The following is a 17,972-nucleotide window of genomic DNA, read 5'->3' as shown; positions in this document are numbered from 1 at the left end:
GACGTGACCAAGATATGTGCTTAGAGGTTTTAATAAATTCCATTTTTTGGAATACAAAGTTATAATCATGTAATGAGGTATGCAAATCTATGGTTACATTTAACTAGAACTTTCTATCAGTAACATGACATATCTTGAGGTGAGGGAGTGGACAATAACCAAAGGCCTAGCCTTATGACTTAAAAAAAACTGGTAATAAACATTTGCAAGGTATTTTTAAAACCAAATAGTAAAACATTTCTTTTTATTTCTTTTACTCAGTACATATTATTTCTTTTGTAACAGACAAAAGTCATTCCATCCTCAAATATTTAAGAGCCCAATACGTGGTAAGCACTGTACCAGCTGCTGGGGTACAGCACTGAACAAGAGAGATGAAGTTCCTACTCTTCAAAGCTCACATTCAAATGGGAGGAAAAGATCAGTAAATAAAATACCGTATGCTAACACATATATATGGAATTAAAAAAAAAAATGTCATGAAGAACCTAGGGGTAAAACGGGAATAAAGACACAGACCTACTTGAGAATGGACTTGAGGATATGGGGAGGGGGAAGGGTAAGCTGTGACAAAGCGAAAGAGAGGCATGGACATATATACACTACCAAACGTAAGGTAGGTAGATAGTGGGAAGCAGCCGCAGAGCACAGGGAGATCAGCTCGGTGCTTTGTGACCGCCTGGAGGGGTGGGATGGGGAGGGTGGGAGGGAGGGAGATGCATGAGGGAAGGGATGTGGGAACAGATGTATATGTATGACTGATTCACTTTGTTATAAAGCAGAAACTAAAAAAAAAAAAAAAAAAAAACTGGATAACTTGAGGGAGAGAGTTACTAGGGGAGCTACTTTAGATTGAGTGAGTAAGGAGAGTTTATATGTGAAGGTAACATCCGAGCTGAGGCCACAAATAAGAAAAACTAAATCCCAAAATTATTTCAGAAATGATTTCGTAGTATGTGTATAATAAAAACGTAGCAGAAAGAACCTCATCCTCTTTCACTAATCTTGAACTTCTCATTATTACCTATATGATGCCTATATTTGTATATCCAGGCAACAGCCCAAATTAATGGGCCAAAAAGAAATTGCTCATCCCTATCCCTCAAAGTCACTACTAAGTACACTGCTATCATTAGCAACCATACTAGTATTTTGCCAGTTACTTAGTTTCTTAGAACTGTTTAACTCAGCTCTCCTTCTTGCATTTCCTATATTCAATCCATTAATAACATCATTATACTCCACACTGTTAGCAATCCAAGTGTGAGGCAATTTAGCAGCATATCTAACCTCTGCCCCTGGTCTGCCTACACAGTGCATCCTGCTAAACAATTCCCCACAGCTCCATGTTCACAATGTCACACCCCTAGTCACCACTCAACAGGGCTTCTCCACAGTTTCCATAAAGAATTTGCACTCTTGTTACCTAGCATTCAAGGTCTCCTATTGTCTATCATAGCCTCTAATGACAAAGCTTGAAGATAAAAGAGGCAAAAAATGACTGAATTAAATGGAGAAAAACAAACACACACTATAGTTGGAGAGTTTAACACCCCCCTCTCATCAACTGATAGAAGCAGACCCCTCTGAAAAAAAAAATCAGTAAAGACCTAGAAAATTTGAACAGTACTATCAACCACCTGGACCTAATTGACATTTTTAGAACACTATGCCCCCAAACTGCAGAATACATATTCTTTTCAAGTGCATGTTTAAGCCACAAAGTCTACGGTATTCTGTTATGGCAGCCCAAGCAGAACCCCAAGAGTCCACAGACCATATTTTGTGAGTTTCTGCTCTGAACGTATACTTCTTATCTCTTTCTTTGCTCTTAAGGAAGACGGCAAAGATCCTTTCAAAGAAAAAGATCCAGAGCCTAGAAAAGGAAAATAAGATGATATCTAGGAACACTGAAGAACAAAAATTCCCCGATAAAAATGGAAAAAGTAAGAAAGTTTAATTGATAATCCATATAAGCTGGGCTCTCCCACCAACCTACACCTACATCTCCCAAATTCTATGTTACTTAGACCCCACTATGAAGTTTAAGCTACACCCTTACTATATCACTGTTCTGAATTGTCATCTCTAACTCCTTTTAACCCTCTGAACCCTTATCTCTTGTCTGACCTTCTAGAATATGGCTAGGGATATTTACAGTGAACCTTCTGCCAGTTCTAAGAGCAATATTCTCCTTGAGCTTTCGGGTGCATTCCAAGAAACTATACTCTATTGCCTGCCATCAACTTCTTCTCAATATCCTTCCAATGCCTGGCAAATGCAGACATACCTACAGCTCAGCTTTTTAGCCTTCCTTTTTTCGGTGCCCATGTAAACATGCACAGACATACATACACACAGTCACGCACACACTAACACTCGCATACACATACACTTTTCACTCTTTCCTTGGAGAAGTACCAAGGCTCCTCTACATTAAATTTAGTCTAAAAATATATTGAGTATCTTATATATGACATCTCAAGAAATTCAATCAACTAGGAAAGACATGGACATAAAGCTAGTTATAAATTTAAGCTGGAAGCTATAAAGAAAAAGTGATAATTTTTTAAGTGATAATTTTTAACCATGAAACAGTGAAAAATTCCTAACAGTGAAAACAATTTCATAATCCCACAAATGACCAAGTTAACATCCCCCCAAAGAAGGGCAAAGAACAAAAATAAACAATGCATGTAAGATGATCTTCAAGTGGACAATAAAAATGAAAAGAACATCCAACCTAATTAATTGTTTGAATTAAATTAAAATTAAGGCAAAGTAATTTCTCATCTATCAGACAGGTAAAAGATTAAAAAGACTGACAAAATACAGCACTGCTGAGGGTCTAAGGAAATACGCAATATCCCACACCATTGTCAGGAATGTAAATTGGTACCAGCTTTCTAGAGTTGCCAAAATAATCAAATTGCACATAGAAAGCAATCAATCTTCTAAGAACGTGTCCTCATCATATAATCAAAAGTGCGTTAGTGCAGGACAACAGTTCTCAGCTGGGACCTACAGTATCTTCCAGGGAACATTTAGCAATGTTTGGAGATATTTTTGGTTGTCACAATTTTGGGGGGGAAGTGCTACTAGAATCTAGTGGGTAGAGGCCAGAGATGCTGCTGAACCTTCTAAAATGCACAGGACAGCGCCCACAACAAAAATTATCTGACCCAAAATGACAATAGTGCTAAGACTGAAAAACCCTGGCATAGAAGAATCAGGAACTTTAACATTGCATTTACCTTTGCTCCTTCCTCCCCAGAAGGGAAGAAAATTGTTATTTCTGTCAAATCCTAGTATAATGACTGTCTGTGTACCTGGCAGGTGGGGGACAATGTGCACTCTAAGGTCCAACTGCTCTATGGTTCTCCCTCTTCTACATTCAACATCCATTTTGCCAGACTGATTCAGCCTGACTTCCCTGGAGTGGCGGAGCATTTTCCTCTCACACAGTTAACGAGTCACAACACATGGGGGACAGAGTTGTCACTAGTACTACCAAGCACCTATCATGCCATGAACAGAACCTGAGTCAGCTAACAGAGCAAGGTCATACATTAGGTTTGGGGAAATGAGATAAACGTATGTACTAACTCCTAACACAGCCTCCTAGGACACAGGAATATAGAGACCAGTAACAAACTGGACCTATGGAGAATGCAAATTCATGAGCTTTGCTTAGAAAGCTGCCGGAACACACACACACACACACACATAGACACACAAAATGAAATTTGAATCTATGGACAGTACCTATGTTCAGTTAAACACTGAGGTGCTGTGGTTAAAGTGTTCAAAGGGAAAAGAAAAAAACAGAGATCGTTTTTTTCTTTTTTCTTAAATTTAATTTATTTTTTGGCTGCGTTGGGTCTTCGCTGCTGCACGCGGGCTTTCTCTAGTTGTGGGGAGTGGGGACTGCTCTTCGTGGTGGTGTGCGGGCTTCTCATTGCGGTGGCTTCTCTTGTTGCGGAGCATGGGCCCTAGAGCATGCAGGTTTCAGAAGTTGCAGCACGTGGGCTCAGTAGTTGCGACGCACGGGCTCTAGGGTGCGTGGGCTTCAGTATTTGTGGCTCGCGGCTCTAGAGCCCAGGCTCAGTAGTTGTGGCACACGGGCTTAGTTGCTCCGCAGCATGTGGGATCTTCCCGGACCAGGGCTCGAACCCATGTCCCCTGCATTGGCAGGTGGATTCTTAACCACTGCACCAGCAGGAAGTCCCCAAAGAGATCTTAAATACACCAGATGTATATATATATATATACATATATATATATATATATTTTTTTTTTTTTTTTGCGGTACGCGGGCCTCTCAGTGTTGTGGCCTCTCCCGTTGCAGAGCACAGGCTCCGGACGCACAGGCTCAGCGGCCATGGCTCACGGGCCCAGCCGCTCCGCGGCATGTGGGATCTTCCCGGACCGGGGCACGAACCTGCGTCCCCTGCATCGGCGGGCAGACTCTCAACCACTGCGCCACCAGGGAAGCCCCACCAGATATATATTAAGGGGACAAAGGAAACCTTAGGGAAGATGAGAACTGAAGTACCATTACTGCAATTTTCTAAATATTTGAAGAAGACAGGAGTGTTTCAAGCATCAAAGTCCAGGAAAGCGGTCAGGTGGATAAGTAAATTCTCCCTGCCTCCAAGATTATGGGAATCACAGTAACAACCCTTTCCACATCATGATAAAAGTGGAGTGGGTAGAAGAGATAGAGGCTGTGATACTGCAAAGAAGGGGTAAGAAAAAACTCTAGTTTCGTTATTAACTATATCAAAGATAGTATCAGGTACTATCATAGAATCCATAGTAGTACTGCTTTTCAAATATCTTGTTATCATCTCTTACCATTAACCGAGAGAGGTATTTTCCCTAATTAGCCTGAATTTCATCACATACATGTAACTCATATTGATATGCCTGGAAAGGTCTTGCATATACTAAATTTTATAAATCAAACTTCATTCTTTATATGTAAAACTGAAATATTTCATTCAATGGAATCCTAGTTTGAATCATTCTTTTTTTTTTTTTTTTGTGGTACGCAGGCCTCTCACTGTTGTGGCCTCTCCCGTTGCGGAGCACAGGCTCTGGACGTGCAGGCCCAGCGGCCATGGCTCATGGGCCCAGCCACTCCGCGGCATGTGGAATCCTCCCGGACCGGGGCACGAACCCGTGTCCCCTGCATCGGCAGGCGGACTCTCAACCACTGCGCCACCAGGGAAGTGCTGAATCATTCTTTTAAAAATTAATCCCATCTTAACATATTTTTGTATAAAATCAAATTTTTATACATGAAACAAGTGAATATATATAATACTTTAAAACGCACAAAAATATGAATTAAATTTGTCCATATTATTTTTCTTATTCCCAGATAGACTCACAATATTGAATAGTTAATAATAACTTGATCACAACATTTGCTGCACATGCTAAACAAACCAAATAACATAAAGTTTGGCAACAGTCATGAAAATGGAAATCTCAATTTAATGCCAGTTTATTATTGCAAGATGAGCTGCATCTCCTCAAAGATATGCTTTTCTTAGTCTTGGTTTAGGCTAACTTTGATCTTGCTGGGAAGGAATTTAAAGAATTTTATAGAAGGATAAGAATTTTACCTGGAAAAACTATGAAGAATTTGTAGAGCAGGCATGAAGGAAAAGCAGTGAGGAGTCTGAAGAGGCTGAGACGGCAAGTTGTTTGGGGGAAAGAAGGTCAAGAAGAGGTAGAGATGTAGTAGCTTAATGAGAAATAGGAAAGTCTGAGAATGAACAAAGATATTTAAAGGCAACTGACAGGAAGTAAGTCTTCCTGGATGATATAGAATGTAAGCTACTCCCTTCATCCCAACAAAGTCTTTAGGAATAGTCTGCTTTCATTCATCACCAAAAAAATAATGTTGGTATTCTATTTTTATGTTTTTTACTTGTTTTCTAGTTTGCAAGAACTCTTGAAATACACTCCAAGGACAGAGAATGGCAGTCTACGGAAGAACCATTTGTCTGCCCTCAACAATTACATTATGAAAATATACAGGCTGTTAAAGTGAATGACAGAGTATTCTATCTCTTATTGAAAAACAACCAATTTCTTCACGTCAACTAACCAGTTAGCAAATTGGTTAACATAGGTCATAATGAAGCCAAGGATTATGGGTCTGTATCCCTATGCTCTATTAACTTTTCTATTCTGAATTCAAAGGCTATATGCCTATCTTTGGTAAACTGCCTTGCAAATGAGAGAAGCTGGATGGTCCGTTAATGGCAGACAAGAGATTATGAATACATGAAGGAAAGGCATCACTACTACTACTGGCAAAATTTGAAGTATACATCCCACTGATTTTGAATCTAGGCTCACATTAGGTTGTGGAAAAGGTCAAAGAACCTTCAACAGTTTGGAAAATTATTCTGTTTCAGTCTCATGTAAACTTTCAAGAAAGTTCACCATGTAATTTTAACTCTGAAACAAACCCGAGTGAATACTTTCCAAGTATAAATTAAGGACTATATTCATAAATGAATTACTACTTATGATGCAATTATCTCATTTTAATGATGCTTAAATTAATTAAACAATTTAACAGAGGAAAATAATCTATGAAAAGTCCTGTTAATTGTTGACCACAGTAGAAGAGTTTAAAAAAAAATTGTTTTGTTTAAATTCCTCTCATGTTTAGATCTAACAAAAGCAATAACATTAACATAAGTAGTAAGTAACATCAAATTCCTAATCATAATTGAAAAGACAGTACAAAATGTCTACTCTTTCCTATTTAACCATCTGGAACATGTTAGAGACTCCGTGAAAGCAAGAAAAATCTGCAAGTATAATTACACTCAGGGACTATTAGCATGACATGCTTCAATAAATACTCCTAATAGGATCGGCTAATATAATAATTGGCACTAAAACTGGTGGATTTTCATTATTTGGCTATTTGTTCTTACTGACTAAATACTCAAGGAAACCAATAAACTGTCCTTTGAATAGAAAACAAATAAACAAAAACCCCACCCAGCAAGGGCAAAATATGACAGGTTGCAGAGGCAGAACAGAAGGGACAAGCAAAGAGCAAAGATTTGCGAACACCTGAGTTCAGTTCATATTTTCCCTCCCACTTTCTCCCTTTCCTCCTCCCTTCCTTCAACCCCAATCTGGCATGACTATCTGCTCTCTGGTCAAAGGTGACTTGGTTAGGGTTAAAAGAACACATTATATTACACCTTGAGTTGGCTAAATACAGAGTCAACTGTAACAAGGGAAAACATTCAAAATTTACTCTACTCCTGATGGTTTTGGAGATTTAACATTTAGCTACCTAAACTGGAAACGTTAAGCAAGGGAAGAACCTGACCAGTTAAGGTTTTTAGGAAGATAGCTCTGGCAGCTGAGCAATGGAATCAAGGGGGTTGCTATGATAGTCTAATTCTGATATAATGAGCAGTTGAACTAATGCAGCAACAGCTGGGTTGAATGAGACACTGGACTAAATCAACAAGAGTTGGAGGTGAAAAACGGAGTCCAAATTGTCTGTATGTATGAATTATGAAAGTAATTCATGTTTACTGTACAAGTCTAGAAAATACAAGTAGATGAAAAGAATAAAATAAAAATCACCCAAAACTGTTCCATCTAGAATTAATTAATGCAAACCTTTGTATACATATTCTTCTACAAATATAGACACATAGTTCTTTTTATAGTTTTAATGATTATGGTATCAGTGTACATATGAAGAGCATCTTTTTTCACTAAATTTATATATTTAACTTCTCATGCTATTAAATATTCTTCTACATTGCCTGTAAAATATTCCTCTCTGTGTATGTGTGTGTGTATGTGTGTGTGTGTGTGTGTCAGTTTTTAAGCAGGACAGTGGTGCAGGACTTTAGATTAGTGCCAATTTTTTTGCTATTAAAAACAATGCTATGATGAGGTATCTTTCTGGCTAAAACTTTATTTACATTCAGGATTACATTCTCTAAAGAAGTTCTACAAACACCAAGTGACCTATCATGGGAGTTTGGATGTATATTAAAGCCATTCAGCCAAGACTGAGTTTACAGGAGATGAGATGTCTGAGGGAGAAGCTAATGAATTCAGTTATTCAGTTAATGTACACATTAATTATGAATATGACATCCAAATAGATCTTATCCAGCTGACCTCCAAAGTACTGGGATATAAAGGTTTTTGGAATCATGGACATGTTGATGATAATGGAATAGATGAGATGATCAAGGAAAAGTGTGAAGAGAGGAGAACGGATTACTATGGAAACACTCCCATATTTAAGGAGGGGGGCAGTTAAAGCTGGAAGATCAAGTAACAACAACAACAAAAAAAAAAAGAGAGAGAGCGAGAGAGAAAAATGAATAAAGGTAAGAGGAAAACCAGAAGTTGAGAGTAGAGAGACCATAATGTCCAGTTCTGAGAATTATTTTGAACCTGACAAAACAATCACAATCCCTTTAAAACACAACAAACTCTTAGAAAAGTACCCAAAGGTAGTCAAGAGTCCTTGCTAAAATAAACCCAGTGAGGCACAAATACTTCCCCACAAAGACACCAAGAATTCAACATATCCCAACACCACCACAATCACTGAACCTACATGATTTTTATGCTCAAGGTATCTACCACCCTCCCCCAACGTCATGCCATAAAGGTCCAAACAGTGCAGATTTCTGCATAGGTTTGTGGGATAGAATTATAAAGGATTTTTGTTTGTATTTTTTTTGGTAGGGTTTTTTTCGGGAGGGGGGGTGGTAGCAGGGAGGGGGGTGCCTAAAAACTGCTTTTCTCTCTTCAAGTTTTTGGCCAGTCCTAGTATCTAAGATTTATTATCACAGCAAACATGTTCATAGTTTCAAATTTCAACCTCATTTTATAAACTTTCCTAAGTATCTTTTTCAGAATCCACTTTCACAAATATGATTTCATTTTTTACCTTTTTCTTTCTACCCTCTGCTTACCCCTCAGGGACTAAGAGCTTTAACCCCAACAACTGGTTTCCAGTGTTTCCAGATACCCACATCAATTGCTCCACTTGACCCAGCTCTAGTCAGGGACAGCTCTTGCAAAAACCACAGTCCTCATATGGATGTACAAGATGAGCTGTAGGAGATCAAAGTCTATTCTTACATCAAGTCACATTCTTCAGGTTGCCAGAATGTGCTTGCCTTGGAGGTGTTTTTAAAGACCAAGCTCATTCATTATTCCTTTAATTTTTGATATCATTTTATCCATTACAATAGCCTATTTCAACACTCTCTTCTTTCTTCTAGACCCATATTCCTTCCCTTCCAAGGAATTCTGTATCATTTTCATTTTCTTACCCCAGTTTTGCCATAGGAGTGATCTTTCCCTTCCATATTTTTAGTATGTTGTTTTATTGGGAAGGGGCACTAGAAAAAGATGGAAAGAAATCTTATCTCCTATATATACAATTTTGTTGATCAATATCAAAACACCAGAGCAGTGTACTACATCAAATTAAAATTCAACTGTCAATGAGCCATTCAAACAAATAATTTTTCACCACATGTGAGTAAGGATGATGAGAGAAAGGGAAATGTATAAACAGCACGTAGTGGTAGTGGTATTCACCCCAAATCACAAATCATCATTTCCATCCTCTGAGGTTCATTGTTTCTTTGTGCCTTTCCCTCTCTCTTCCCCGTAAGTATAACCTAATGTGACAATAATGTTGAATAACAAGTATGTAGGCCATGTGAATACAAGACCTCAGAAAGTGCTATTTGATAGAAATTTCAATATTATATATAAATAGAGCCCTTATTTTACTTTTTAAAAACTGTCTGTTTTAGTAACACCTAAACCTAAAAGTAGGCTCTTAATATTTCAACACTGACCTGACAAAAGCATACTTTCCTAGTATCCCTGAAATCTTCACTAATGTTGAGGACACCTATTTCATTAATGAATGGGACACCTTTGTAGCAATGACAAATTTCTACCAGCCGTCTCTTTGCCCTCTATCTAGACTTACTAGTCTAATCCTTCACATCATCATCCGCCTCCCTTTGGGAAGCCATTCTTTATCCGCTATGGTTTGACTGAGTAACCCACCTATGTGCTCCCACAGAAGCCTATGCTTCCTCCATAACAGCATCTAGCAAAGTATTTGTCTGTGTATCTGTCTGGATCCGCCCCCATCCCAAGTGGACTATAAGTTCCTTGAGAGCAGGAAGGCTATGTCTTACTCACGGCTGTATTTCCAGAGCCTAGGGCAGTGCTTGGCATCAAGTATACTCTCAATACAGACAGTCAGCATTGCCCTCACCAACACCATCAACTGCTCCCAGACTAAAGCTTACTACAATATTCTATATGGGAGTCAACATAATTTTCTTAGGGGATACCTTGAATCTGATACTGACCATACACTGTATGTCAAGCAATATGTTACTTAATTTTATTTCTTCAAAATCTCTATGAAGTAAAAATAATTATTCTCCTTTACCAATGAGAAAATAAGAGCTCAGAAAAGATAAATTACTTTCTTATAGCTACACAGCAAGCAGCTGAGGAAAGACCCATGCCTATCTATCTCACTACAAGTCGAAGCTACTTCTACTATATTATCCTCCTTCCCCAGTACCTATGCTGAATCAACATGAATATGTAATGATTCAAGTATATTTTTCCTGCTATATTCTGTAATGTTAGAGCCCCTCTGGGAATCAATAAAATGTTTGTGAAGTAGCTGGAAGACTATAAAGATGATGGGTTAAGCTTACATGCTCTGGAATTAGACTGACTATCTGAATTCAAATATCAATTGTGCTACATTCTCTGTGCTTCAATTTACTCATTTATAATATGAGGATAGTAGTAGTAGCTATAGTGTTGCTGTGAGGAATAAATGACAACATATGTGAAAGATTTAGAATAGAGCCTAGCACATAATAATAATACTTATAGGGCTTCCCTGGTGACACAGTGGTTAAGAATCCGCCTGCCAATGCAGGGGACACGGGTTCGAGCCCTGGTCCGGGAAGATCCCACATGCCACGGAGCAACTAAGCCCGTGAGCCACAACTACTGAGCCTGCACTCTAGAGCCCCTGAGCCACAACTACTGAGCCTGTGTGCCACAGCTGCTGAAGCCCATGAGCCTAGAGCCCGTGCTCCACAACAAAAGAAGCCACCACAATGAGAAGCCTGCGCACCTCAACGAAGAGTAGCCCCCGCTCGCCACAACTAGAGAAAGCCTGCGCACAACACTGAAGACCCAACACAGCCAAAAAACAAACAAATTAATTAATTAATTAAAAAATAATAATACTTATAGCTAGGATTATTGCATTCTACTATGTATGTTACCTTATCTTCAATAAACATTAGCTATTAATATTTAATTATTTAAGTTTACACAATGAAATTGTCAATTTTTTCTATGTCAGTGATTCTCAAACCTTGCAGTGCATCAGAATCATCTAAGAAGCTTTTAAAATACCCACAGGCCCTGTATCCTGGAGTTTCTGGTCTGTGGGTCTGGGTTGGGCTCTAGAAACCATGCTTTTGAAAATTCTCTAAGAGGATTTCCTTTCCCTGAAATAAACTAAACTACAGATCTTAAAACATTTCTGGTACATAGCATTTAAAATTCCTCAATAAAATATAAAAATTATTCTTTTCAATGTTGCATATACCATAAAGAATGTACTAGGAAATCACTAATGTCAAGAATAAAAACAAATCAAGAGAACAAACAGAAAAGCAAGCAGTGAAGCTGCCAGATACTCCAGGGGGCATATGTGGATCTTGGTAACCTAGGAATGCGTGGAACCAAGGAAAAAGGCTCAGGCCTCCTAAAGTTAGATCAGAGACCAACAGACAAAGTCAGGGCCCAAGATAAATAATAACCCAGGAAAAGAATGAATTCAAACACCTTAAAAACACCTTAAAGGCAAACATCAAGGAAAATTTACCTCAACTTTAGCAAATACATGAGAATTTGATGCCTGAATTCATCTATACTCTGTGGACATTCTTTAAAACCAAGAGTGAGAATTTTAAGTTAAAATCCAGGTTCACAGACCCCCATCTCCAAGCACATAGTAGAAGGAAATAAAAATCCTCTCTAGAGGAATGTACCCTGAACTCAACTGGAAAAGAATTTCCATAATTACACAGGGTTCCAATGCAAAATGAGTTCATAATTCAGAAAGAAAATCACAAAACACACAAATAAACAAGGCACTATTAAAAAAGTCAGCAAAAACAAACAACAAGATTTGTTGCAGAAATATCCTACAAAATTTCAGGTATTAGAAATATCAAATATAGAACATTAAATATGCTTAATACATAAGCGAAAGAAAAGAGTGAATTGTAAACATCAGTAAGATTCAAGAGAATATAAAAAATGAACAGGTAAATCTGAAAGAGAGCCAAATAGAACTGCTAGAACTGAAAAACATTAAAAGTAAAATCACAATGTTAAATAACAACTAAAACATACTGAATAGAGTCAGTAAACTGTAAGACAGAAATGACAAAATCATCTACAAAGTCATGGAGAAATGAAAAATACGAAAGAGAGGTTAAGAGACATGGAAGAAAGAACGGAACGACCACTATCAGAAAGACTACATTCTCTGATCACAATGCAAAGAAATAAAAGTCAAAAAGAAACATAAAATTGCCATACACTTGAAAATTTTAAATTATATCTCTAAATAACTCACAACTCAAGAAATAACAAAAAATTTTAAACTAAGAATGAAACAATAAAGAAATACTACATTTCAAAACTATAAAATGTTGTGAAAGCTATACTCAGAGATGTATTCTCATAAATGCTTTTATTAGGAAAGAAGAATGACTGAAAATTAATGAGCTAAATGTCTAACTAAAAAAATAACCACCCCATCTAAAGAAAAAAGGTGAAAAGGAAGAAATATTAAAGCATAAATTAATGAAATGGAAAAAAACACAATAAAGAGAGTGATAAAACCATAAGTTAGTTCTTTAAAATGAGTAATAAGATTCTCCTGATGAGGTTAAGAAAGAAAAAGTTACATGTTAATTATTAAAAATGAAAAGGAGGGACTTCCCTGGCGGTCCAGTGGTTAGGACTCCGCGCTTCCACTGCAGGGGGCATGGGTTCAATCCCTGGCTGGGAAACTAAGATACCGCATGCCGCATGGTGCGGCCAAAATAAAATAAAATTAAAATTAAAAAATTAAAAAATTAAAAGGAAAAGGAAAGTGTAACTATAGAGAAAGCAAACATTAAATAGGAGGATATTATGGAAAACCTTTTACTAATAGATTCAAAAACTTAAATGAAATAGGTAAATTCTTAAAAGCTATAACGCATTAAAACTAACCTAGGACATATTGATGTAAATAACTAACTAACTAACTAAATAAATGGGAGAAGAATTCTTCTTACAGAAGGATTCCAAAAAATACATGAAACTCCTCCTCCTTCTATGAGGTGAAGCTTAATTTACAGACTTGTGACTTAGGAACTCTTTTCCAAAAAATGAAGTAGGGAAAAAAGAATAAGGACTTCATAGTGGAGAAACCTGGCAATACTACTTAATCACATGATGAAGGTTAACTTAACATCATCAGTGATATGGTGGATATCATGTACCCCCAGAAATGGTGTGATGAGAAGGGCACTTCTCGTCTATGATATTCTTCTCATAATCCCAGTCTGATCATGAGAAAAACATGAGACAAACCCAGATAGAGAGATATTCTATAGCATACCTGGTCAGTACTCCGCAAGACTGTCAAGGCCATAAAAACAAGGAAAAACTAAGGACTTCCCTGGTGGCGCAGTGGTTTAAGAATCCGCCTGCCGATACAGGGGACACGGGTTCGAGCCCTGGTCCAGGAAGATCCCACATGCCATGGGGCAACTAAGCCCATGCGCCACAACTACTGAGCCTGTGCTCTAGAGCTCGTGAGCCACAACTACTGAGCCCACGTGCCACAACTACTGAAGCCCGCATGCCTAGAGCCCATGCTCCGCAACGAGAAGCCACCGCAATAAGAAGCCTGCACACCGCAAGGAGACTAGCCCCCGCTCACTGGAACTAGAGAAAGCCCACACGCAGCAACAAAGACCCAATGCAGCCAAAAATAAATAAACGTATTTTTTTAAAAAAGTCGTTATATCCTTACTAGACACTTAGTTATATCCATGATACCCTTATTATATCCAAACTAAGAATCCCAAAAAAATATAGCTAGTGAAAGATACTGTTATTAACAAATGAATGGAAAAGTTATCTATCTGAGTTTATGCTAGGAATACAAGTGTGATTTAACATTACAAAGATATAAATATTATTCACAAAATTAACAGATCAAAGGAGAAAACCCAAATGATCATTTCTATAGTTACTGGTAAAACATCTAATTAAATTCAACATTCCTGATAAAAGTTTTAGAAAAATGTTTAAAATTTTTAAGAACCACCTTACTTTATAAAAGGTATCTAGAGAACCCAGAAAATATTGTAGATAACTGTGAAATATCTGAAGCATACACTTTAAAATTAGAAACGAGACAAGGACACTCATCAATCACCACCTCTATTCCACTTATACAGGTCTTTCTAGCACAGTATATATAACAGGGGGTGAAAGAATTGGTATGGAAGAAACAAAACTTGGCCAGAAGATGGGAAAAGAGAAACAGAGATGATCGTACACAGCAGGGTTTTGTGGGCCAAGCCTGAAAGTGGCATATATTATTTCTACTCACATTCTACAGACTGGAAATCATTTAAGTGTACATTCCTAATGCAGGGGAGGTGGAAAATACAACCTAACTCTGTGCCCAGGAAGAAGAGGAAATTTTTAGTGTACATCTAGCCATCCTGTGTCACAAACTGAAAAATAATTTAGCATTAAAACTGAATGTGCGGGCTTCCCTGGTGGCGCAGTGGTTGAGAGTCCGCCTGCCGATGCAGGGGACACGGGTTCGTGCCCCGGTCCGGGAAGGTCCCACATGCTGTGGAGCGGCTGGGCCCGTGAGCCATGGCCGCTGAGCCTGTGCGTCCGGAGCCTGTGCTCCGCAATGGGAGAGGCCACAGCAGTGAGAGGCCCGTGTACCGCAAAAACAAACAAACAAACAAAAAACGGAATGTGCATATACTCTATGACCCAGCAATTCTACTCCTAGGTAGAGATGCTTCTGTGCATGTATACCACAAGACATCTGTAAAAATACTCATTGAAGTATTGTTCATAATAGAAAAAACAAATGTGTCAATTAATGATAAAGTAATTCCTCACATATTCATATCTAGCCATGAAAATAAATGTCCTATAGAGCAATGTAAATGAATCTTAACTTAAAAGTAGATCTTAAGAAGAATACATACAATATACCATTTTTTATAAAGTTCAAAAATAAATAAATTAATAGGCTATATTACTTAGGCGTAGATATATATGTAAAACTTATATTTTTAAATTAAAAAAATAACACTCACAAAATTCAGTATAGTGTTTACATTTAGAAGGAGACAAAAAGAGGGATGTGTTGAGATAGGTTTACACTGGGAGTTTCCATTGTATTGGTAAAATTCCATTTCTTAGGCTGGTATACATACTACTGCTTGGTTCATATTAACATACTAAACAATACTTTTATATCTACTTTCTAATGGAGGGCAATAAATTTTTATCAAATGGACTAAGGAGATTACAGAACAGTATTTTATGGAGAATAACCTAAATATTTTCAAATATTCAAATAACACTTCTTATTTCCTTATTAACCAAAATACATTGTCTTGCTTACCTAGAGAACTACTATTCAAGAAAGTACTAGTTATCACATAAATGTAGTAACGAATTTAGAGTTTATTTAAAAATTGTAAAAAAAAAAATGGTACCAGTTAACCATCAAATTACTTGTTCCTATTCTTCCTCAATCATATGGCCATTCAGTAAATTGTCATTAATATAACAACTGACAGCTCCATTGAAGTCTCAATGCTCTTCCTGAATTTTAATTATAGTGGGTATTTTTTGAAACTACAGAAGTAGTAACAATGAACAATTAAGGGAGGAAGACATAATAACTCTAAGCAAGATTAAAGTACATGCAAAGGAAGGAATACTTGTATTCTGACCTCTTGGGTAAAGGTGGGAGGAGGGAGGAGTTGTTTTCCACAGAATGATCTCCAGAGGAATTCCAATTAATAAAACTGTCAGGGAAAGAAGTGGTATTAGGATGTTCAGGAGCTATTAAATCATTTTCTCCCAGTATTGTTTAAAGTGCACCTTCATTGACTGATTATAAATAAACAGTATTATTTTTTAAATATTGAAGCTATAGAATTATGGGAAGTTTTCCATGTATATTGCATGATATTTTAAATATTCCATCTCCAGTAACTTTGTGACAAACCTTAACAATACCAGATATCATTTTTGTATTGCAAGATGATAACTTGTACTGAAACCCTGAAAACATTGACAACTTGTTAAGAAAATTATCTGACTTGATGAAAACTGAGATACCCAATATTAACTGAGGTACAGAAAATACAGTTTTATTTCTGTAATTCAAATTCTATGCATATCATAAAAACTGCTATAAATGCAATCCAAAGAAGAGATTTACCATGGCAGTGATAACAGTAAGAGGCAATAAGGTTTGGAGAAGAGAAATTAGGATGGGGCTTGAGAAGCAGGCACAGGAAGAAATACCACCATTCAAAGAAGCTCCTATCTGGAAAGAAAGCAAGAGAAGGTAGGCTCAAGCACAATGACAACAGTAGGAATACTTGGCTCTGGACCAAGAAACATCCCAATTAATGCCACTCTTAGGACTATGGACAAAGCAAAGTAATGAAAACAAAGGCACACATCACACATCATCACACAACACAGTGTGATGACAAAATAAACAATGACCAAAGGGAAATAACAGATAATCTCAATGCTACCCTCAAGAAGTGACCAACATTTTCCTGGATTTTTGAGACTGACAAACTAAAGAGAATGGTGAGTGAAAGAAAAAAAGGTAAATTATACAACTGACTGATGTTACAGTTGCAGGTCATATAAAAATGATTATATATAATAAGCAGATTAAAGGGTTGTGTATAAGTTATAAGATATCCAAATTAACAAAGTTTTATTTTAAAACACGTAGTACATTTTAGCCATAGCTAAGCATCCAACATGTGGGGCTTTCTGCTTGCCCCCATTAGCCCCATTATGTAAAACATTTCAAATCCTATCTATGGGAGCTTAAATCTGATATCTGCCATAAATCCTTCCCAGAAAATAGGAATACGCTTAAATACCCAAACACTTTGAACTTCTACAGTTTTCATTGTCTTTGTCACAGTAGATACTAAGAGATGATTTACCAGTAATTTCATGTCTGATATCTTCAAATATTAAATTTCACACTATAAAGTTTATAATAAAAGTATGCTGGTTTCACCAAGTAGAATAAAATTCCTTAATAAGAAGGTACTATATTTTATGCCTCAGAGTAGAGTATTAGAATATTATAGTACAGTGATATAGTAACTTTTACCGTATTGAACATCCCTTGAGTCATATGTGTGTAACATTCACCATATTCTACCTGCCCATTTTCTATATTTCCACATCACTGTCAAAATTAACAACATCATTCTTATGGCACCAGACTGCCAATTTAGACAAAATTAGTATATCTCTCTCATATTTGTCTCCAACATTAAATCACAAAGTTCTGTCAATTCCTTGATCAATCTCTAAGAGATCTGGATTCTCTTTCTATTTATAAATCTTTGTCCAGGTTCTCACATCCCATGCTTAGGCTTAGAAACCACTGTAGTCCATTAATACATGCAGAACAGTATCTTTAAGAAATGTTTTATTTAATTACTTCCCTCCTAATTAACTCTCAGAAGTTTTTTTTTTTAATTGCCTAGCTAAACAAATATAAAATGTAT

The 17,972-nt window shown here is 37.1% G+C and overlaps 1 protein-coding gene across 12 annotated transcripts in view; it reads right to left on the bottom strand.

The window, feature by feature from the left end:
- Positions 1-17,972, bottom strand: part of NCOA1 (nuclear receptor coactivator 1) — a 265,050-nt gene that overhangs the window by 126,539 nt on the left and 120,539 nt on the right. Inside the window, exon 1 of one of the 12 annotated variants that reach the window (XM_082642228.1) lies at positions 16,149-16,167. The exons of the other annotated variants lie outside the window; for them this stretch is intronic. The gene's annotated coding sequence lies outside the window, so the exon portion shown is untranslated. Of the gene's footprint in view, positions 1-16,148; positions 16,168-17,972 lie in introns of those variants that run through there. 12 annotated transcript variants of the gene reach the window in all.

This window comes from Mesoplodon mirus (assembly GCF_964341445.2).
Source record: "Mesoplodon mirus genome assembly, chromosome: 14".
Taxonomy (NCBI): Eukaryota; Metazoa; Chordata; class Mammalia; order Artiodactyla; family Ziphiidae; genus Mesoplodon; species Mesoplodon mirus.
Note: the sequence above shows the minus strand (reverse complement) of the source record. Positions and strands in the feature narration are given on the sequence as shown.